At 60.4% G+C, this 22498-nt stretch overlaps 1 long non-coding RNA gene across 1 annotated transcript; it reads left to right on the top strand.

Moving 5' to 3' along the window:
* The first annotated feature begins 1454 nt into the window (after window positions 1–1454).
* Window positions 1455–2189, top strand: LOC103654945 (uncharacterized). Its single transcript, XR_566452.3, has 2 exons — window positions 1455–1682; window positions 1754–2189. It is a non-coding gene; the product is annotated as an uncharacterized lncRNA (long non-coding RNA).
* Window positions 2190–22498: the final 20309 nt, after the last annotated feature.

Genomic DNA, 22498 nt, shown 5'->3' on the forward strand with positions numbered 1-22498 from the left:
AGTAGCCGTTGCCCCGCTGTTACACCGGACAGTCCGGTGTACACCGGACATGTCCGGTGAATTATAGCAGAGCAGTCTTCGTGATTTCCCGAGGCTGCCAAGTTCCAGAGCCGCGTCCTCTTGGAGCACCGGACACTGTCCGGTGTACACCGGACAGTCCGGTGTACACCGGACAGTCCGGTGTACACCGGACAATCCGGTGAATTATAGCGCGCCGGCTTCTGAAAATTCCCGAGGCTGAAGAGTTCTGCGCGAGGTCCCCTGGTGCACCGGACACTGTCCGGTGCGCCAGACCAGGGAGCCTTTCGGGATGTCTTTAGCTCTCTATTTTGAACCCAACTTTGGTCTTTTTAATTGGCTTGTTGTGAACCTTTGACACCTGTATAACTTATACACTAGAGCAAACTAGTTAGTCCAATTTATTTGTGTTGGGCAATTCAACCACCAAAATTATTTAGGAACTAGGTGTAAGCCTAATTCCCTTTCAATTTTTCATTACAGAATTGCTTCACCTCATCAAATAAGTTCTCCCATCCACTGGAATAAAGCTAGCTCAAAGCTAGCTAGCTACCCAAATAAAATTTAAGTAGCCATGTGACCGAAAACAATAAACCACGCTAGCTAGTACAGAGCGCACCTATAGTCCTGGTTTAAAAAAACACCTTTTATCCCATTTTTTAGCCGATGGTGTCAATGTTTGAATACACTAAAGCTAATAGTTACGGCTAAAATTAGTTGAGACATCTAAACACCCTAACTAATAGTTCAACTATTAGCGATTTTTAGTAAATTAGCTAATAGATAGGTACCACATCTATTTTTTTACTTGACGCTAGCTAGTGCAATTTTACACTAACCAACGTCAACTATAAAAAAACAGAGGGAGTAGTTATTTGTTAGCTAGCTAATTACACTAATAATTTTTAGCCAGCTAACTATTAGTTTTAGTGCATTCAAACACCCCTAAAGACCATCTTTACTTGACGGAGGCAGCCGCAAAACTGGTGGGGTTTGAGCCCCTACCACTCATGAGCCTATGATGCTTTATTAAAGCCTCTTCTAAATGCTAAAATATACATATTATATATAGAAAGAGTTTATATACTATAGAAGTTTAGTTCAATGTCTTCTAAATTTTTGAGATAGACTTATATCTTAACTTTGGAAAGTGGTGGAATGTTAAATTCTAAACTAAATAAGTTACTTTATTGAGTGAATTCCAATCTCTCTAAAATAAAGGGATCCAAACGCCCCGTTACTCGAATTTAGTTTAGGTCCCGAACTACCCGAAATAGTGTGTGTGTGTCACCGGGCGCCTCATGTAGTCGTGTGGACTACATGTCTACAATACGCGCGGATGTCGGCCACGTACAATACATGTGGATGTCAGCCACGTGGTCGGCAACCCTTTATTCGGTTTGGAGTGGATCGACACATCCCTATAGCATAGGGACAATCTAACCTAACAACCTAACAAGGCATCAGCTATCAATCCAGTATTCCAGATTTCCAGCGCCGCTTCCTTTTCTCCGTCGTGCTCTCCTCCGCCTCCGGTCACCATTAACCTAGCCGCCACTCTCCTCGGTGCGGCGGAGCCCGCCTGCCCGGATCCCGGACACCGGGGCGACCTCAAGTGTTCCACATGCATCATGGGACACGACGCTCACCGCTCGCTATCGCTGGTGAGAAGCCTGCCCTTACTCCTCGCACCTCTGTCCTCTGTCTCTCACATCCTCACTCACCTCACCGGTAGGCGGACTACGGACGGCTGGAGCTGGATTTCTGTGGAGAAGTGGATTGCTGACTGCTGTGGAGAATTTCGGACTTTGAAGCCTGAAGTGTGAAGTATGAACCATCTGTGAAGTCCAAACTGTATTTTTCTTGTGGATTTGTGATGCAATGCAATGGCACTTGGCGGCTGTCACTGGCAGGCAACAGCAGCACCGCAGCAGGCTTAATGCCTTGCAGCCTTGCACTTTTGTATCTTTTGTCGTCGTCGAGCACTCACTACATTAGTACTAGTAGGTAGTACCTGTCGGCTGTATTGGTTCTTGAATTCTCGCTCCTCTACATAAGGTTTGTTATCTATACTAGATTATGATCTTAAGATGTTCTGTTAGTAGTAATTCATTAATCTGCGTTTTGTTCAGTGAGCTGTTGCTTTCTGTATATGCATTTTGTTCTTGTTACAATGTGCATTCAGATATGGAGGTACTTGTGCTTTTAATATCTCGGGTAAATTGGGTATACCCGAGCCCGAAATTGCGGGTCGCGTTTTTTAAAAACTGTGATCTAGTAACAATTTCTATTACCCGAATTTAATAAAATCCAAACTACCTGACCTGAACTAATCGGTAATGTCGGCGTTCCGAGACCCGGGGGTCCCTTGGGCCGACGAGTGAGTGTCGCCGCGTGCCCCAGCCCAGATGGGTCGAGCGCGAGGGCGAGCGCGAAGGGGGGAAGGAGCGAGGCGGCCGGAGTCCAGCGTGAGAGAGGTGGGAATCCCACGGCCTTCGTGTTCGTCCTGCGCCCAGGTCGGGTGCGCTTGCAGTAGGGGGTTACAAGCGTCCACGCGGGAGAGGGAAGCGAGCGGCCCCAAGGGAGCGCCTGTCTCGTCCTCGTCCCCGCGCGGCCAACCCTCTCTAAGAGGGCCCTGGTCCTTCCTTTTATAGGCGTAAGGAGAGGATCCAGGTGTACAATGGGGGGTGTAGCAGAGTGCTACGTGTCTAGCGGAGAAGAGCTAGTGCCCTAAGTACATGCCGATGTGGAAGCCGGAGAGATTTTGGCACCCAGCTGGTGTGATGTCGTGGCCGTCGGAGGAGCGATGGAGCTCGGCGGAGGGACAACTGTCGGAGCGGTTGGGTCCTTGTTGACGTCCTCTTGCTTCCGTAAGGGGGCTGAGTGCCGCCGTCGTCACAGAGCATGCGGGACGCCATCATTGCCTATCTGGCAGAGCTAGCCAGATGGGACACCAGTCTTGTTCCCTGCGGCCCGAGTCAGTTTGGGGTAGGGTGATGATGGCGCCTCCTGTTGACGTGGCGAGCCTGTGCCCTAGGTTGGGCGATGTGGAGGCTCCTCCGAAGCCGAGGTCGAGTCTGTCTTCCATGGCCGAGGCCGAGTCCGAGCCCCTGGTTCGGGCGAGGCGGAGGTCGTCGGCAGAGGCCAGGGCGGAGTCCGAGCCCTGGGGTCGGGCGGAGCGAAGTTCGTCGTCTTCTGGGGCTGAGCCCGAGTCCGAGCCCTAGGTCGGGCGGAGCGGAGTTTGTCGTCTTCTGGGGCTGAGCCCGAGTCCGAGCCCTGGGTCGGGCGGAGCGGAGTTCGCCGTCTTCCAGGTCTTAGCCCGAGTCCGAGCCCTGGGTCTGGCGGAGCGGAGTTCGCCGTCTTCCGGGACTTAGCCCGAGTCCGAGCCCCTGGGTCGGGCGGAGCGGAGCTTCCTATGGTGCCTTTGGCAGGGCCTGACTGCCTGTCAGTCTCACTCTGTCAAGTGGCACTGCAGTCGGAGTGGCGCAGGCGGCGCTGTCCTTCTGTCAGGCCGGTCAGTGGAGCGGCGAAGTGACGGCGGTCACTTCGGCTCTGCCGGAGGGCGCGCGTCAGGATAAAGGTGTCAGGCTACCTTTGCATTAAATGCTCCTGCGACTTGGTCGGTCGGTGCGGCGATTTAGTCAGGGTTGCTTCTTGGCGAAGGCAGGGCCTCGGGCGAGCCGGAGATATGTTCGCCGTCGGAGGGGGGGCCTCGGGCGAGACGGAAATCCTTCGAGGTCGGCTGCCCTTGTCTGAGGCTAGGCTCGGACGAGGCGTGATCGAGTCGCTCGAATGGACTGATCCCTGACTTAATCGCACCCATCAGGCCTTAGCAGCTTTATGCTGATGGGGGTTACCAGCTGAGAATTAGGAGTCTTGAGGGTACCCCTAATTATGGTCCCCGACAGTAGCCCCCGAGCCTCGAAGGGAGTGTTAGCACTCGCTTGGAGGCTTTCGTCGCACTTTTTTGCAAGGGGACCAGCCTTTCTCGGTTGCATTTTGTTCCGGTGGGTGCGCGCGAGCGCACCCGCCAGGTGTAGCCCCCGAGGCCTCGGAGGAGTGGTTTCACTCCTTCGAGGTCTTAATGCCTCGCGTAATGCTTCGGCTGGTCTGGTTGTTCCCTCATGCAAACTGGCCGTAGCCCGGGTGTACGGTCGGGGCCCAAGTTCTCGGGCTGGTATGTTGACGCTGTCAACGGTTCGGCCGGAGCCGGGTTTGCGAGAGTAGCCCCCGAGCCTCTGCACAGGGCGAGAGGGCGATCAGGGGCAGACTCGGCTTTTTGCATACGCCCCTGCGTCACCTTTTCGCAAGGAGGAGGGGGGGAAAGCGCCATGTTGCCCTCGATGGGCGCCGAACATGGTGTCTCCGGTGAGCTGCAAGCGGGTAATCCGAGTGGACGTCCGTGCCCCGTTCGTTAGGGGTCGGCTAGGGGCCCAGAGGCACGCCCAAAAGTACCCGCGGGTGATCTGCCGGACCCGGTCCCCTGGCGACGGGGTCTGAGGGCTCGATGCCTCCCTCTGATGGGATTCCGTTACAAGATCGCTCCCGCTGGTCTCGGAAATGTCCTAGGGTACCTCGGGAGCGCAGCCCGAGCCTCGGTTATGTATCGAACGTACCCCTGGTCATCCCTCGCTCGGCGTCTGAGGCGGCTGTGAACCCTTCGGGGGCCAGCCTTCGAACCCCTGATCAGTAATGGGCGCGGAGCCCGAGTAGCCTGAGGCGGTCGTGGAAACCCTTCGGGGGGCCGGCCTTCGAACCTCTGACCAGTAGTGGGTGTAGGGCCCACGCGATCTGAGGCGGTTGTTGAACCCTTCGGGGGGCCAGCCTTCGAACCTCTGATCAGTAAGGAGGCTCGGAGCCTGGTTCCTTCACGGGGAAGGATCCTTTTCGGGGTATCCCCCTTTCCCGGTCCCTGTTGCAAGAGATAGAGAAAGAGGAAAAAAGGAAAAGGATACGAAATCGAACGACGCGGCGTACCTTTTTTGGCGCGGTTATTTCGGCGAAGGCGAAGTGTCGCTCGCTTTTCCTGGTTGCATGTCGCCTGCATGGCTGCCCGCCTCTTTCGCCCGTTGGTCTGGGCAAAAGTGGAGGGTCACTTGTAACCGCTGGGCGGTCGTGTGCACCACGCGCGGCGGTTTGGCTTCTTCTGCTCTGAGCCGGCTTGCATGACACGCGGGACCCAGCCCCCGCGCCGCAGGGGAGGGCCTTGGAGCGTGTTGGAGAAGACTCAGCCCGTGACGGTTGGGGGCGCAAGTAGGGAGAGTTGCCTTTAAAAGGAGGGCGACCCCTTTCGGAAGGCGACCATGTCTTCTCGCTCCCTTATGCATCGTGTCTTTCCACCTTCCAAGCCCCCGGATGGGGGATACCCGCCGTCTTTTCGCCTCATCGTTGGAGGAACGCAACTCCGTGGGAGTGGGTACCTTTCAGCCATTGTTCGGCTTCAAGGATTTTCATCACACAGCCCGGTTGCTCCCCTCCGCTGGTGGTCACCCAAGACGGTGACCTCCAGCTCCTGGATGGGGAGAGGCAAGCCGGGCTGTGATCCCGACCCCGACCTCAGCGTCGAGGGTGTTCGTCATCCTCGCCGGGGCGGTGAGCGAGGCGAGCCGGGGCTCTACCTCCTGCGCTGGTCGGCGGGCCACCTCTTCTTCCAGCTTCTGGTGGTGGCAATCGCCCTCCAGCCCTGCGGCGGAGACGTCCTCCAGCCATGCCGGGGAAGGCGAACTGTTGCTGCCCAGCTAGGATGCAACATTCCGCCCCCTCCCTCGCATTCGCGGCGAGGACGGCGGCGAGGACCTGCCGGTGCGCTTGGGAGCGGCCCGCTCTTTGGCTTTAATAGCTGGTTCGCGTCCCTTGAGTGGGAACGCGAACAAGAGCCCTCCGATGGCCGTGTCCACCCGGGACCATGGCTGCTGCTGCAGAGGTCGCTGGCAGGTCTCCCGACGTTCGTCGCCCCGCAGGCTCGAGGTTGCTCATACCCGCGGGGACGGAACCAGAGTTCCGTTTGTAATGGCATTTTGAATGCCAGTGTTTTTGTTCATTATGGCTATCGAGGCCTGAACATGTATGTAATTTTGGCACGGAGCCGTGTTTTTTTCCTCATTTTCGAGCACTAAGACTCGCCTGTTGATTATCTGAACCGCTTCACCAAGCATGAGTCGCCCCGTGTCAAGGTGACGAGTGAGGTATCCGTATCCCGGAGGCGTAGGAGTCCCTCGGCTCGGTCGGCCTTGTTGTCTGAGGCTCCCCTAGCTTAGTTAAAGGGACCCCTTGGCCGCTCTTCGACGAGCCGAGGCCAGGGGTAGCGATATCAGCATGAACAGAGGCGGAGTTGGCTCGAAAATGAAACCTGGTTGGCCGGAGCCTAGCCGTGTTGTCCGTTAGCGGGACCGACGCCGGAGTTGATCAGCCGAGGCCTCGGCTCGGGCTGGCGCCCTTGGAAGATGGTTGGTCGAGGCCCCAGGGGTAACCGGCCGAGCCGCCTGCTCGGGCCGGATTCTCGGAGAAGTCCCTGGCAGCGGTTGCCCGGGCGTGGCGATGACGTCGTCCTCCAGAGTGGAGATCCTCGGACCGCGTCGCCGTCCGAGGCTAGGTCGGACCTCGCTGAGGGTGTCGTCGATGCCGAGGGTGCTGCTGCCCCCTTCCGGCGTCAAGACCCGAGCCTGCAGGATCAGAGTGTCTTGTAGCGTGTGCCTTCTGCGGCCGCCGAGGCCAGAATACACACCCTCGCTGTGTTGTAAAGCTGCGTCTCTTTTCCTCTTTTTTCGAGTATCTGGACTTTTTGTCGGTAACGGGGATGTTTGTGCGAGCGAGAGTTGCTTCTCGCGGAAGGTGATGAGTGAGATATCCGTATCCCGGAGGCGTGGGAGTCCCTCGGCTCGGTCGGCCTTGCCGCTTACGCGCACTTTCACCCGTCCATGAGGCCCTGTCACCGACTCAGTCGAGAAGGCTCGAAGGATCGCTTCGGCAGAAGAGCTTCCGAACGTGAAGACTTGTTCGGTCCGCGGAATCACTTTATCCGAACGCGAGTTACTTATCGCAGAAGGTGATGAGTGAGGTATCCATATCCCGGAGGCGTAGGAGTCCCTCGGCTCGGTCAGCCTTGGCAGCTTACGTGTACTCCGTCATTTTCAGGATCCACTTTTCGAAGTAGTCAGAAAGCACGAAAGATATTCTGGCAGAAGAGATCTTTTTTTCGAGGAAAATTTCAACGCAGAGGGGGTTCCCCCCCTTTTAGCCCCCGAGGGAGGGTCGGGCTTTGCCGAGGCGAGGCCGACCCTTCCTTGATGACTAAACTTTGCGTGGGTGCGAGGTATATGAACAACTTGAAAACATCTTAAGGGTAGAAGCGACGTAGCTGTTGGATGTTCCAAGCGTTGCCGTAGACCTCGCCTTGACTGTTGGCCAGCTTGTATGTTCCGGGCTTCAGAACTTTGGCGATGACGAATGGCCCCTCCCAGGGGGGCGTGAGCTTGTGCCTCCCTCAGGCGTCTTGTCGCAGCCGGAGCACCAGGTCGCCCTCCTGGAGGTCTCGGGGCCGGACCCCTCGGGCGTGGTAGCGTCGCAGGGACTGCTGGTACCGCGCCGAATGTAGTAAGGCCTTGTCCCGAGCCTCTTCCAGCTGGTCCAGCGAGTCTTCTCGGCTGGCTTGGTTGCTTTGATCGTCGTAGGCCCTCGTCCTCGGGGAGCCGTATTCCAGGTCAGTGGGCAAGACGGCCTCGGCCCCGTAGACTAGGAAGAACGGCGTGAAACCCATGGCTCGGCTCGGCGTTGTCCTCAGGCTCCAGACCACCGAGGGGAGTTCCTTCATCCATCGCTTGCCGAACTTGTTGAGGTCGTCGTAAATCCGAGGCTTGAGCCCTTGTAGAATCATGCCGTTGGCACGCTCTACTTGCCCATTCGACATGGGATGAGCCACGGCGGCCCAGTCCACCCGGATGTGGTGATCCTCGCAGAATTCCAAGAATTTTCTGCCGATGAACTGGGTGCCATTGTCGGTGATGATGGAGTTCGGGACCCCGAAGCGATGGATGATGTTGGTGAAGAACGCCACCGCCTGTTCGGACCTGATGCTGTTCAGAGGTCAGACCTCGATCCACTTGGAGAATTTATCGGTGGCGACCAGCAGGTGCGTGTAGCCCCCTGGCGCCTTCTGCAAGGGGCCGACGAGGTCCAGACCCCACACAGCAAAGGGCCAGGTGGTGGGTATCGTCTGCAGAGCCTGAGCGGGCAGGTGGGTCTGCTTCGCATAGAATTGACACCCTTCGCAGGTGCGGACAATTCTAGTGGCGACAGCCACCGCCGTTGGCCAGTAGAAGCCTTGTCGGAAAGCATTCCCGACGAGGGCTCGAGGCGCTACGTGATGGCCGCAAGCCCCCGAGTGTATCTCTCGCAGGAGTTCCTGACCTTCGGCGACGGAGATGCATCGCTGGAGGATGCCTGAGGGGCTGCGGTGGTAGAGCTCCTTCTCATCGCCCAACAAGACGAACGACTTGGCGCGTCGCGCTACCCACCGAGCCTCGGCTCGATCGAGGGGTAGCTCTCCTTGGCGGAGATATTGCAGGTACGGGGTCTGCCAATTTCGATCAGGTGTGGCCCCGCTCCGCTCCTCCTCGATGCGCAGTGCCTCACCCTCAAAGGCCGAGGGTACCTTGGGCTGAACCGAGGGCGCCTCGGGCCGAGCTGAGGGTGCCTCGGGCTGTGCCGAGGGTACCTCGGGCTGGACCGAGGGCGCCTCAGGCTCGGGCGTGTCGTCGATCTTGACGGAGGGTTGATGCAGATCCCAGGAGAAGACGTCCGGGGGAACCGTTGTTCGCCCCGAGGCTATTTTTGCCAGCTCGTCTGCAGTCTCGTTGTAGCGCCGAGCGATGTGGTTAAGCTCGAGCCCGTAGAACTTGTCTTCCAGGCGCCGAACTTCATCGCAGTAAGCCTCCATCTTTGGGTCGCGGCAGTGGGAGTTCTTCATGACTTGGTCGATGACGAGCTGCGAGTCACCACGGGCGTCAAGGCGCCGGACCCCTAGCTCAATGGCGATCCGCAACCCGTTGACCAGAGCCTCGTACTCAGCCACATTGTTGGATGCCGGGAAATGGAGGCGCAGCACGTAGTGTAGGTGTTTCCCGAGGGGCGAGACGAAGAGTAGGCCTGCGCCGGCTCCCGTCTTCATCAGCGACCCGTCGAAAAATATGGTCCAGAGCTCCGGTTGGATCGGAGCCGTCGGTAGCTGGGTATCGACCCATTCGGCCACGAAGTCCGCCAAGACCTGGGACTTGATGGCCTTCCGTGGGGCGAACGAGATTGCCTCGCCCATGATTTCCACCGCCCACTTTGCAATCCTGCCCGAGGCCTCTCGGCACTGGATGATCTCCCCCAGGGGGAAGGATGACACCATAGTTACCGGATGAGACTCGAAGTAGTGTCGCAACTTCCGCCGCGTCAGGATCACCGCGTACAGCAGCTTCTGAACTTGTGGGTAGCGGATCTTAGTTTCTGACAGTACTTCGCTGACAAAGTAAACTGGCCTCTGAACGGGCAATGCATGCCCCTCTTCTTGCCTCTCGACCACAATCGCGGCGCTAACCACCTGAGTGGTCGCAGCGACGTAGACCAAGAGGGCTTCTCCAGCAGCTGGGGGCACCAAGATAGGCGCCTTTGTGAGGAGCGCCTTCAGGTTCCCGAGAGCTTCCTCGGCCTCAGGGGTCCAAGTGAAGCACTCGGCCTTCCTTAAGAGGCGGTACAGAGGCAGACCTCTTTCGCCGAGGCGTGAGATGAAGCGGCTCAGAGCCGCGAGACATCCCATGACCCTCTGTACGCCTTTTAAGTCCTTGATGGGCCCCATGCTGGTGATGGCTGCGATCTTCTCTGGGTTGGCCTCGATGCCCCGCTCGGAGACGATGAACCCCAAGAGCATGCCCCGGGGCACCCCGAAGACACACTTCTCGGGATTGAGCTTGACGCCTTTCGCCTTGAGACATCGGAATGTCACTTCAAGGTCGGAAAGGAGGTCGGAAGCTTTCCTTGTCTTGACTACGATGTCATCGACGTAGGCCTCGACCGTGCGACCGATGTGTTCGCCGAACACATGGTTCATGCACCGCTGGTACGTCGCGCCCGCATTCCTCAAACCGAACGGCATGGTGACATAGCAGTACATGTCGAAGGGCGTGATGAAAGAAGTCGCGAGCTGGTCGGACTCTTTCATCCTAATTTGGTGATACCCTGAGTAGGCATCGAGGAAAGACAGGTGTCGGCGTTTCGAGACCGGGGGGTCCCTAAGCCGACGAGTGAGTGTGCTGCGTGCCCCAGCCCAGATGGGTCGAGCGCGTGGGCGAGCGCGAAGGGGGGAGAGGCGAGGTGGCCGGAGACGGGCGTGAGAGAGGTGGAAGTCCCACGGCCTTCGTGTTCGTCCCGCGCCCAGGTCGGGTGCGCTTGCAGTAGGGGGGTTACAAGCGTCCACGCGGGTGAGGGAAGCGAGCGGCCCCAAGAGAGCGCCTGTCCCGTCCTCGGTCCCGCGCGGCCAACCTTCTCTAAGAAGGCCCTGGTCCTTCCTTTTATAGTCGTAAGGAGAGGATCCAGGTGTACAATGGGGGGTGTAGCAGTGTGCTACGTGTCTAGCGGAGGGAGAGCTAGCGCCCTAAGTACATGCCAATGTGGCAGCCGGAGAGGTCTTGGCACCTTGCTGGCATGATGTCGTGGCTGTCGGAGGAGCAACGGAGCCTGGCGGAGGGACAGCTGTAGGAGCGGTCGAGTCCTTGCTGACGTCGCCCTACTTCCGTAAGAGAGCTGAGAGCCACCGTCGTCACAGAGCTTGTGGGGCGCCATCATTGCCCATCTGGCGGAGCTGGCCAGATGGGACGCCGGTCTTGTTCTTCGTGACCCGAGTCGGCTCGGGGCAGGATGATGATGGCGCTTCCTGTGGATGTGGCGGGCCTGTGCCCTAGGTCGGGCGACGTGGGGGCTCCTCCGAAGCCGAGGTCGAGCCCGAGCCCCCGGGTCGGGCGAGGCGGAGATCGTTCGGCCGAGGCCAGGGCGGAGTCCGAGCCCTAGGGTCGGGCGAGGCGGAGTCTCGTCGTCTTCCGGGGCTGAGCCCGAGTCCGAGCCCTGGGGTCGGGTGGAGCGGAGTTCGCCGTCTTCCGGGTCTTAGCCCGAGTCCGAGCCCTGGGTCGGGCGGAGCGGAGTTCGCCGTCTTCCGGGTCTTAGCCCGAGTCCGAGCCCTGGGGTCGGGCGGAGCGGAGTTTGCCGTCTTCCGGGTCTTAGCCCGAGTCCGAGCCCTGGGTCGGGCGGAGCGGAGTTCGCCGTCTTCCGGGTCTTAGCCCGAGTCCGAGCCCTGGGTCGGGCGGAGCGGAGTTCGCCGTCTTCCGGGTCTTAGCCCGAGTCCGAGCCCTGGGGTCGGGCGGAGCGGAGTTCGCCGTCTTCCGGGTCTTAGCCCGAGTCCGAGCCTTGGGTCGGGCGGAGCGGAGTTTCCTATGGCGCCTTTGGCAAGGCCTGACTGCCTGTCAGACTCGCTCTATCGAGTGGCACTGCAGTCGGAGTGGCGCACGCGGCGCTGTCCTTCTGTCAGACTGGTCAGTGGAGCGGTGGAGTGACGGCGGTCACTTCGGCTCTGCCGGGGGGCGCGTGTCAGGATAAAGGTGTCAGGCCACCTTTGCGTTAAATGCTCCTGCAACCTGGTCAGTCGGCGCGGCGATTTAGTCAGGGTTGCTTCTAAGCGAAGCCAAGGCCTCGGGCGAGCCGGAGGTGTATCCGCCGTTAAAAGGGGGGCCTCGGGCGAGACGGAAGTCTCTCGAGGTCGGCTGCCCTTGGCCGAGGCTAGGCTCGGGCGAAGCGTGATCGAGTCACTCGTGTGGACTGATCCCTGACTTAATCGTACCCATCAGGCCTTTGCAGCTTTATGCTGATGGGGGTTACCAGCTGAGAATTAGGCGTCTTGAGGGTACCCCTAATTATGGTCCCCGACAGTAGCCCCCGAGCCTCGAAGGGAGTGTAGCACTCGCTTGGAGGCTTTCGTCGCACTTTTTTGCAAGGGGACCAGCCTTTCTCGGTTGCATTTTGTTCTGGTGGGTGCGCGCGAGCGCACCCGCCGGGTGTAGCCCCCGAGGCCTCGGAGGAGTGGTTACACTCCTTCGAGGTCTTAATGCCTTGCGTAATGCTTCGGCTGGTCTGGTTGTTCCCTCATGCGAACTGGCCGTAGCCCGGGTGCACGGTCGGGGCCCAAGCTCTCGGGCTGGTATGTTGACGCTGTCAACGGTTTGGCCGGAGCCGGGTTTGCGAGAGCAGCCCCCGAGCCTCCGCACAGGGCGAGAGGACGATCAGGGACAGACTCGGCTTTTTTACATACGCCCCTACGTCGCCTTTCCGCAAGGAGGAGGGGGGGAGAGCGCCATGTTACCCTCGATGGGCACCGAACATGGTGTCTCCGGTGAGCTGCAAGCGGGTGATCCGAGTGGACGTTCGTGCCCCGTTCGTTGGGGGTCGGCTAGGGGCCCAGAGGCATGCCCAAAAGTACCTGCGGGTGATCTGCCGGACCCGGTCCCCTGGCGACGGGGTCCGAGGGCTCGATGCCTCCCTCCGATGGGATTCCGTTACAAGATCGTTCCCGCTGGTCTCGGAAATGTCCTAGCGTACCTCGGGAGCGCAGCCCGAGCCTTGGTTATGTATCGAACGTACCCCTGGTCATCCCTCGCTCGGCGTCTGAGGCGACTGTGAACCCTTCGGGGGCCAGCCTTCGAACCCCTGATCAGTAATGGGCACGGAGCCCGAGTGGCCTGAGGCGGCCATGGTGCCCTTCGGGGGGCTGGCCTTCGAACCCCTGACCAGTAGTGGGTGTCGGGCCCACGCGATTTGAGGCGACTGTTGAACCCCTCGGAGGGCCAGCCTTCGAACCTCTGATCAGTAGGGGGGGCTCGGAGCCCGGTTCCTTCACAGAGAAGGACCCTTTTCGGGGTGTCCCCCTTTCCCGGTCCCTGTTGCAAGAGATAGAGAAAGAGGAAAAAGGAAAAGGATACGAAATCGAACGACGTGGCGTACCTTTTTTGACGCGGTTATTACGGCGAAGGCGAAGCGTCGTCCGCTCCTCCTACCAAAGGCGCCGCCTGTCCCGCCGCGGAGTTAATGCGACGGGGCGAGTGGTTGGCGGGGTGGCCGTCGCGCGTTCGCGAGCCGTTCGAGGAACGGATCACGGGTGCACCGTCTTCACGCCGTGGGAGGAGGCTTTCTTGCTGTCCCAGGATGGGACGTGAGCCTGGCTGACGACGTGACTGCTGCGCCCGCCCGCCTGCCACCGCCATTACTGCCGGCCCACTTTCGGCTGCTTTGACCGTCGCGCCAGGCTGGTGCTGCTGGGTCGTGCGCTGGGTCGCCTTGAGTCGCGGCACAGGCTCCGCAACCGAAGAGGTGCGACGGTGGCACAAGTGGCGGTGCGGTTGCTTGCATGCAGCAACTGGTGCGCTGGTTGCGCGACGCGTGGGCCTGGGCCTCCAAGCCGACGTGTCAGAAGTCGGAGAAGCGCGTCCACCTGGCGCGGTTGCATGCCGCCTGCATGGCTGCCCGCCCCTTCCGCCTGTTGGTCTGGGCAAAAGTGGGGGTCGCTTGTAACCGCTGGGCGGTTGTGCGCACCACGCGCGGCGGTTTGGCTTCTTCTGCTCTGAGCCGGTTTGCATGACATGCGAGACCCCGCCCCCGAGTCGCAGGGGAGGGCCTTGGAGCGTGTTGGAGAAGACTCAGCCCGTGGCGTTTGGGGGCGCACGTAGGGAGAGTTGCCTTTAAAAGGAGGGCGACCCCTTTCAGAAGGCAACCATGTCTTCTTCCTCCCTTATGCGCCGTGTCTTCCCATCTTCCAAGCCCCCGGATGGGGGGTATCCGCCGTCTTCCCGCCTCCTCGTTGGAGGAACGCAACTCCGTGGGAGTTGGTACCTTTCAGCCATCGTTCGGCTTCAAGGATTTTCATCACGCAGCCCGGCCACATCCCCCCACCGACGGTCACCCAAGATGGTGACCTCCAGTTTGGCGGTGGGGGAAAGCGAGCCAAGCTGCGGCCTTTACCCCTCCCTTGGCCTCAAGGATTTTCGTCATCCAGGCCAAGATGGAGGATGAGGCGAGTCGGGGGCCTGTCCCCGCATGGGCCGGCTGCCCTTTTCTTCCCCCGACGCCTGGGGGAGAAAGGCATCCTCCAGTCTCACGGGGACTTCCTCCAGCCATGCCGGGATAGGTAGGCCGCCGTTACTCGGCTAGGGCGCCGGTAGCCCTGGGTCTCCGTCTCCCGGCCTGAATGGCTGGTTCTCGTCCTCTGCGGGTGAGAGCCCCCCTGTCGTAACACCTGCCTCGAAGCTGCTGCCGAAGCCGCTTCGCCGCCTGGGGCGGGGGTGGTTGTCGTTGTAATCAGAACGGGCGGCGGCGAGCCGCTCGTCAGTCTTCTGTTGCTCCGCAGGCCTTCCCCATGGAGCGGGGTCGTTCGTACCTGCGGAGGGGGAACCGGAGTTCCGTTCGTAATGGCACTTCGAATGCCAGTGTTTTTGTTCATTGCGGTTGTCGAGGCCTGAACATGTATGTAACTTCGGCACGGAGCCGTGTTTTTTCCTCATTTTCGAGCACTAAGTCTCGCCTGTTGATTATCTGAACCGCTTCACCAAGCATGAGTCGCCCCGTGTCAAGGTGACGAGTGAGGTATCCGTATCCCGGAGGCGTAGGAATCCATCGGCTCGATCGACCTTGTTGTCTGAGGCTCCTCTAGCTTAGTTAAAGAGACCCCTCGGCCGCTCTTCGATGAGCCGAGGCCAGGGGTAGCGATATCAGTACGAACAGAGGCGGAGTTGGCTCAAAAATGGGAACCTGGTTGGCCGGAGCCTAGCCGGGTCGTCCGTCAGCGGAGCCGACACCGGAGTCGATCAGCCGAGGCCTCGGGTCGGGCTAGCGCCCTTGGAAGATGGTTGGCCGAGGCCCCAGGGGTAACCGGCCGAGCCGCCTGCTCGGGCCGGATTCCCGGAGAAGTCCCTGACCGCGCCGCCGTCCGAGGCTGGGTCGGACCTTGCTGAAGGCGTCGTCGATGCCGAGGGTGCTATGGCCCCCTTCAGCGTGAAGACCTGAGCCTGCAGGATCAGATTGTCTTGTAGCGTGTGCCTTCTGCGGCCGCCGAGGCCAGAAAACACACCCTCGCCGCATTGTAAAGCCGCGTCTTCTTTCCTCTTATTTCGAGCATCTGGACTTTCCGTCGGTAACAGGGATGTTTGTGTGGGCGAGAGTTGCTTCTCGCAGAAGGTGATGAGTGAGGTATCCGTATCCCGGAGGCGTGGGAGTCCCTCGGCTCGGTCGGCCTTGCCGCTTACGCGTACTTTCGCCCGTCCATGAGGCCCTGTCACCGATTCAGTCGAGAAGGCTTGAAGGACCGTCTCGGCAGAAGAGCTTCCGAACGTGAAGACTTGTTCGGTCCGCGGAATCACTTTATCCGAACGCGAGTTACTTATCGCAGAAGGTGATGAGTGAGGTATCCGTATCCCGGAGGCGTAGGAGTCCCTCGGCTCGGTCAGCCTTGGCTGCTTACGTGTACTCCGTCGTTTCCAGGATCCACTTTTCGAAGTAGTCAAAAAGCACGAAAGAAATTCTGCTAAGAAGAGATCCTTTTTCGAGGAAAATTTCGACGCAGAGGGGGTCTCCCCCCTTTTAGCCCCCGAGGGAGGGTCGAGCTTTGCCGAGGCGAGGCCGACCCTTCCTTGATGACTAAACTTTGCGTGGGTGCGAGGTATATGAACAACTTGAAAACATCTTAAGGGTAGAAGCGACGTAGCTGTTTGATGTTCCAAGCGTTGCCGTAGATCTCGCCTTGATTGTTGGCCAGCTTGTACGTTCCGGGCTTCAGAACTTTGGCGATGACGAACGGCCCCTCCCAGGGGGGCGTGAGTTTGTGCCTCCCTCGGGCGTCTTGCCGCAGCCGAAGCACCAGGTCGCCCACCTAGAGGTCTCGGGGCCGGACCCCTCGGGCGTGGTAGCGTCGCAGGGACTGCTGGTACCGCGCCGAGTGTAGTAAGGCCCTGTCCCGAGCCTCCTCCAGCTGGTCCAGCGATTCTTCTCGGCTAGCTTGGTTGCTTTGATCGGTGTAGGCCCTCGTCCTCGAGGAGCCGTACTCCAGGTCAGTGGGCAAGATGGCCTCGGCCCCGTAGACCAGGAAGAACGGTGTGAAACCCGTGGCACGACTCGGCGTCGTCCTTAGGCTCCAGACCACCGAGGGGAGTTCCTTCATCCATAGCTTGCCGAACTTGTTGAGGCCGTTGTAGATCCGAGGCTTGAGCCCTTGTAGAATCATGCCGTTGGCACGCTCTACTTGCCCATTCGACATGGGATGAGCCACGACGGCCCAGTCCACCCGGATGTGGTGATCCTCGCAAAAATCCAAGAATTTTTTGCCGGTGACTGGGTACCATTGTCGGTGATGATGGAGTTTGGGACCCTGAAGCGATGGATGATGTTGGTGAAGAACGCCACCGCCTGCTCGGACCTGATGCTGTTCAGGGGTCGGACCTCGATCCACTTGGAGAATTTGTCGATGGCGACCAGCAGGTGCGTGTAGCCCCCGGGCGCCTTCTGCAAGGGACCGACGAGGTCCAGACCCCATACAACGAAGGGCCAGGTGATGGGTATCGTCTGCAGAGCCTGAGCGGGCAGGTGGGTCTGCTTCGCATAGAATTGGCACCCTTCGCAGGTGCGGACAATTCTAGTGGCGTCAGCCACCGCCGTCGGCCAGTAGAAGCCTTGCCGGAAAGCATTCCCGACAAGGGCTCGAGGCGCCGCATGATGGCCGCAAGCCCCCGAGTGTATTTCTTGCAGGAGTTCCTGACCTTCGGCGATGGAGATGCACCGCTGGAGGATGCCCGAGGAGCTACGGTGGTAGAGCTCGTCCTCATCGCCCAGCAAGACGAACGACTTGGCGCGTCGCGCTACCCGCCGAGCCTCAGCTTGGTCGAGGGGTAACTCTCCTCGGCGGAGATATCGCAGGTACGGGGCCTGCCAATCTCGATCAGGCGTGGCCCCGCTCTGCCCCTCCTCGACGTCCAGTGCCTCGCCCTCGGGGGCCGAGGGTACCTCGGGCTGTGCCGAGGGTGCCTCGGGCTCGGAAGCGTCGTCGATCTTGACGGAGGGTTGATGCAGATCCCGGGAGAAGACGTCCGGGGGAACCGTTGCTCGCCCCGAGGCTATTTTAGCCAGCTCGTCCGCAGTCTCGTTGTAGCGCCGAGCGATGTGATTGAGCTCGAGCCCGTAGAACTTGTCTTCCAGGCGTCGAACCTCATCGCAGTAGGCCTCCATCTTCGGGTCGCGGCAGTGGGAGTTTTTCATGACTTGGTCGATGACGAGCTGCGAATCACCGCGGGCGTCGAGGCGTCTGACCCCTAGCTCGATGGCGATCCGCAACCCGTTGACCAGAGCTTCGTACTCGGCCACATTGTTGGACGCCGGGAAATGGAGGCGTAGCACGTAGCACAGGTGCTTTCCGAGGGGCGAGATAAAGAGCAGGCCCGCGCCGGCTCCTGTCTTCATCAGCGACCCGTCGAAAAACATGGTCCAGAGCTCCGGTTGGATCGGAGCCGTCGGCAGCTGGGTGTCGACCCATTCGGCCAGGAAGTCCACCAACACCTGGGATTTGATGGCCTTCCGAGGGGCGAACGAGATCGTTTCGCCCATGATTTCCACCGCCCACTTCGCGATCCTGCCCGAGGCCTCTCGGCACTGGATGATCTCCCCCAGGGGGAAGGATGACACAACAGTTACCGGATGAGACTCGAAGTAGTGTCGTAACTTCCGCCTCGTCAGGATCACAGCATACAGCAGCTTCTGAACTTGTGGGTAGCGGATCTTGGTCTCGGACAGTACCTCGCTGACGAAGTAGACTGGCCTCTGAACGGGCAGTGCATGCCCTTCCTCTTGCCTCTCGACCACAATCGCGGCGCTAACCACCTGAGTGGTGGCGGCGACGTAGACCAAGAGGGCTTCTCCATCAGCTGGGGGCACCAAGACAGGCGCCTTTGTAAGGAGCGCCTTCAGGTTCTCGAGGGCTTCCTCGGCCTCAGGGGTCCAAGCGAAACACTCGGCCTTCCTTAAGAGGCGGTACAGAGGCAGGCCTCTTTCGCCGAGGCGTGAGATGAAGCGGCTCAGGGCCGCGAGGCATCCCATGACCCTCTGTACGCCTTTTAAGTCCTTGATGGGTCCCATGCTGGTGACGGCTGCGATCTTTTCCGGGTTGGCTTCGATGCCTCGCTCGGAGACGATGAACCCCAGGAGCATGCCTCGAGGCACCCCGAAGACACACTTCTCGGGATTGAGCTTGACTCCTTTCGTCTTGAGACATCGGAATGTCACTTCAAGGTCGGAGAGGAGGTCGGAAGCCTTCCTTGTCTTGACTACGATGTCATCGACGTAGGCCTCGACTGTGCGTCCGATGTGTTCGCCGAACACATGGTTCATGCACCGCTGGTACGTCGCGCCCACATTCCTCAAACCGAACGGCATGGTGACATAGCAGTACATGCCGAACGGCGTGATGAAAGAAGTCGCGAGCTGGTCGGACTCTTTCATCCGGATTTGGTGATACCCTGAGTAGGCATCGAGGAAGGACAGGGTTTCGCACCCAGCAGTGGAATCCATGATTTGATCGATGCGAGGCAGAGGGTAGGGAACCTTCGGACATGCTTTGTTGAGACCAGTGTAGTCTACACACATCCGCCATTTCCCCCCTTTCTTCCTCACAAGCACAGGGTTGGCAAGCCATTCGGGATGGAATACCTCTTTGATGAACCCTGCTGCCATTAGCTTGTGGATCTCTTCGCCAATCACTCTGCGCTTCTCCTCGTCGAATCGGCGCAGAGGCTGCCTGACGGGTCGGGCTCCGGCCCGAATATCCAGCGAGTGCTCGGCGACATCCCTCGGTATGCCGGGCATGTCCGAGGGACTCCACGCAAAGACGTCGGCGTTTGCGCGGAGAAAGTCGACGAGCACTGCTTCCTATTTGGGGTCGAGCCCGGAACCGATCCAGATCTGCTTGGAGGTGTCGCCACTGGGGTCGAGTGGGATGGCCTTAACCGTCTCCGCTGGCTCGAAGTTGCCGGCATGACGCTTCACATCTGGCACCTCTTTGGAGAGGTTCTCCAGGTCGGCGATGAGGGCCTCGGACTCAGCGAGGGCCTCGGCGTACTCCACGCACTCCACGTCGCATTCGAACGCGTGTTTGTACGTGGGGCCGACGGTGATGACCGCGTTGGGGCCTGGCATCTTGAGCTTCAGGTAGGTGTAGTTGGGGACGGCCATGAACTTCGCGTAGCATGGCCTTCCCAGTACCGCGTGGTAGGTTCCTCGGAACCCGACCACCTCGAACGTCAAGGTCTCCCTTCGGAAGTTGGAGGGCGTTCCGAAGCAGACGGGGAGGTCGAGTCGTCCGAGTGGCTGGACGCGCTTCCCAGGGATGATCCCAAGGAAGGGCGCAGCGCCTGCTCGGACGGAGGACAGATCGACGCGCAGGAGCTTGAGGGTCTCGGCATAGATGATGTTGAGGCAGCTGCCCCCATCCATCAGGACCTTGGTGAGCCTGACGTTGCCGACGACGGGGTCGACGACGAGCGGGTATTTCCCCGGGCTCGGCACGTGGTCGGGGTGGTCGGCCCGGTCGAAGGTGATGGGCTTGTCGGACCAGTTTAGGTAGACTGGCGCCGCCACCTTCGCCGAGCAGACCTCCCGGCGCTCTTGCTTGCGATGCCGAGCCGAGGCATTCGCCGCATGCCCACCGTAGATCATGAAGCAGTCGCGGACCTCGGGGTACTCTCCTGCTTGGTGATCTTCTTTCTTGTCGTCGTCGTGGGCCCTGCCACCCTCCGCGGGTGGCCTGGCCCTGTGGAAGTGGCGCCGAAGCATGACGCACTCCTCGAGAGTGTGCTTGACGGGCCCCTGATGATAGGGGCACGGCTCCTTGAGCATCTTGTCGAAGAGGTTTGCACCTCCGGGGGGCTTCCGAGGGTTCTTGTACTCGGCGGCGGCGACAAGGTCCGCGTCGGCGGCGTCGCGTTTCGATTGCGACTTCTTCTTGCCCTTCTTCTTGGCGCCGCGCGGAGTAGACGCCTCGGGAGCCTCTTCCGATGGGCGGCCCTGGGGCTGCTTGTCCTTTCGGAAGATAGCCTCAACCGCCTCCTGGCCAGAGGCGAACTTGGTGGCGATGTCCATCAGCTCGCTCACCCTGGTGGGGGTTTTGCGACCCAACTTGCTCATCAGGTCACGGCAGGTAGTGCCGGCAAGGAACGCGCCGATGACATCCGAGTCGGTGATGTTTGGCAGCTCGGTGCGCTGCTTCGAGAATCGCCGGATGTAGTCCCGGAGCGACTCTCCCGGCTGTTGCCGGCAGCTTCGAAGGTCCCAGGAATTCCCGGGGCGCACGTATGTGCCCTGGAAATTGCCGGCGAAGGCTTGGACCAAGTCGTCCCAGCTGGAGATCTGCCCCGGAGGCAGGTGCTCCAACCAGGCGCGAGCAGTGTTGGAGAGGAACAGGGGGAGGTTTCGGATGATGAGGTTGTCATCGTCCGTTCCACCCAGTTGGCAGGCCAGGCGGTAGTCCGCGGACCGGGTGGTTCGGGCGAGGGACTCCGATCCTCCCCGCTGTCGTAGCGCCCCCCACGCCTGGGGTGGTAGCCTCGGCGCACCCTTTCGTCGAGGTGGGCCCGACGGTCGCGTCGATGGTGCTCGTTGCCGAGGTGGCCCGGGGCCGCAGGCGCGGTGTTGCGCGTGCGCCCGGTGTAGACCGAGGCTTCCCGCATGAATCGGGAAGTCGCGGCCTGAGGTTCCGAGGGGTATCCCTGCCTTCGGGAGGCAGTGCTCTCAGCCCGTCGGGCCGCAGCGCCTTCCAGGAGATTCTTGAGCTCTCCCTGGATTCGCCGACCCTCGGTAGTTGATGGCTCCGGCATCGCGCGGAGGAGTATCGCTGCGGCTGCCAGGTTCTGACCAACCCCGCTGGATGCGGGCGGCGGCCTGACCGTGACATCGTTGGTGACGCGGTGCTGGAGACCTTGGGGCAGGTGACGTATTTCTCCGGCCGGGGGTTGGCCCGCCCATACCTGCCCGACATCCCGACGGATCGGCTCAAGCACTCCTGTTCCCTCGTTGAGCCTGGCCTGCGCCTCACGGACTTGCTCGAGTTGTGGGTCGTGACCCCCCGCCGGAACGGGGACCACAGCTAGCTCCCGCGGGATGTCGGCGCGAGGCACCGGCCTAGGAAGATCACCGTCCTCCGGCATGCCGAGATGGTTGCCTTCGGAGGGATCCCCTAGCTCGATGTGGAAACATTCGCGGCTTGGGCCGCAGTCCTCGTCGTCAAGGCTGCGGCTTCCGTCGGAACAGTCGGAGAGGCAGTAGTCACATGCGGTCATGAAGTTCCGCATGGCACTGGGGTTGCCAAGTCCAGAGAAATCCCAACAGATGCTGGGATCGTCATCTTCCTCGGACCCAGAGGGCCCGTAGGTTGAGACGTCCGTCAACCGGTCCCAAGGCGACCGCATACGAAACCCCAGTGGGGTTGCACTCGCCTCAATGAGAGCGCCCGCCAAAGAGAGGTCGCTTGGCGGGTTGAGGCCGAGTCGAAATGACGTAAGATGGGAGTTAGTCAGTACCTTTTGGTCGACGAGGAGCGACGTAGTCACATCGGGGACTGGTTGCACCGTCGTCCCAGGTACGAGGGCGACGTCCTGCAGGCTTTCCGCGAGCGCGCTGGCGTCGTCTTCTTGCTCGGGATCAGCGTGTCGCGGGGGGACGGCGCTTGCCTTCGTCTCGAACGCGAGGTCGACGCCCGGCGTGCCTCCCGTCGGGGCGTCGGGGACGTCGATTCGCTCGACAGCCGACGAAGCGCGGCCTCCCGCTTGGCCTTGGTTGCCCCGCCTCCTCCTCCGTTGGCGGGGGAGAGGACGGAGCGAGCTCGAATGTTGTTCTTCCGCCACGCGGGGAAGATGTCGTCGATTCCGCCGCCGGCGGGCGGGTTGTCGGCCGCCATGGTCGTTGTCGCGCGGCGGTGGAAGGAGTATCATGTCGTAGCTGCCGTCGAAGGACATGAACTCAAGACTCCCGAAACGGAGCACCGTCCCGGGCCGGAGAGGTTGCTGGAGACTGCCCATCTGGAGCTTGACAGGAAGCTGTTCGTCATCACGCAGCAGCCCCCTACCTGGCGTGCCAACTGTCGGCGTTTCGAGACCGGGGGGTCCCTAAGCCGACGAGTGAGTGTGATGCGTGCCCCAGCCCAGATGGGTCGAGCGCGTGGGCGAGCGCGAAGGGGGGAGAGGCGAGGTGGCCGGAGACGGGCGTGAGAGAGGTGGAAGTCCCGCGGCCTTCGTGTTCGTCCCGCGCCCAGGTCGGGTGCGCTTGCAGTAGGGGGGTTACAAGCGTCCACGCGGGTGAGGGAAGCGAGCGGCCCCAAGAGAGCGCCTGTCCCGTCCTCGGTCCCGCGCGGCCAACCTTCTCTAAGAAGGCC

Source organism: Zea mays, chromosome 4 (assembly GCF_902167145.1).
Source record: "Zea mays cultivar B73 chromosome 4, Zm-B73-REFERENCE-NAM-5.0, whole genome shotgun sequence".
Lineage (NCBI taxonomy): Eukaryota > Viridiplantae > Streptophyta > Magnoliopsida > Poales > Poaceae > Zea > Zea mays.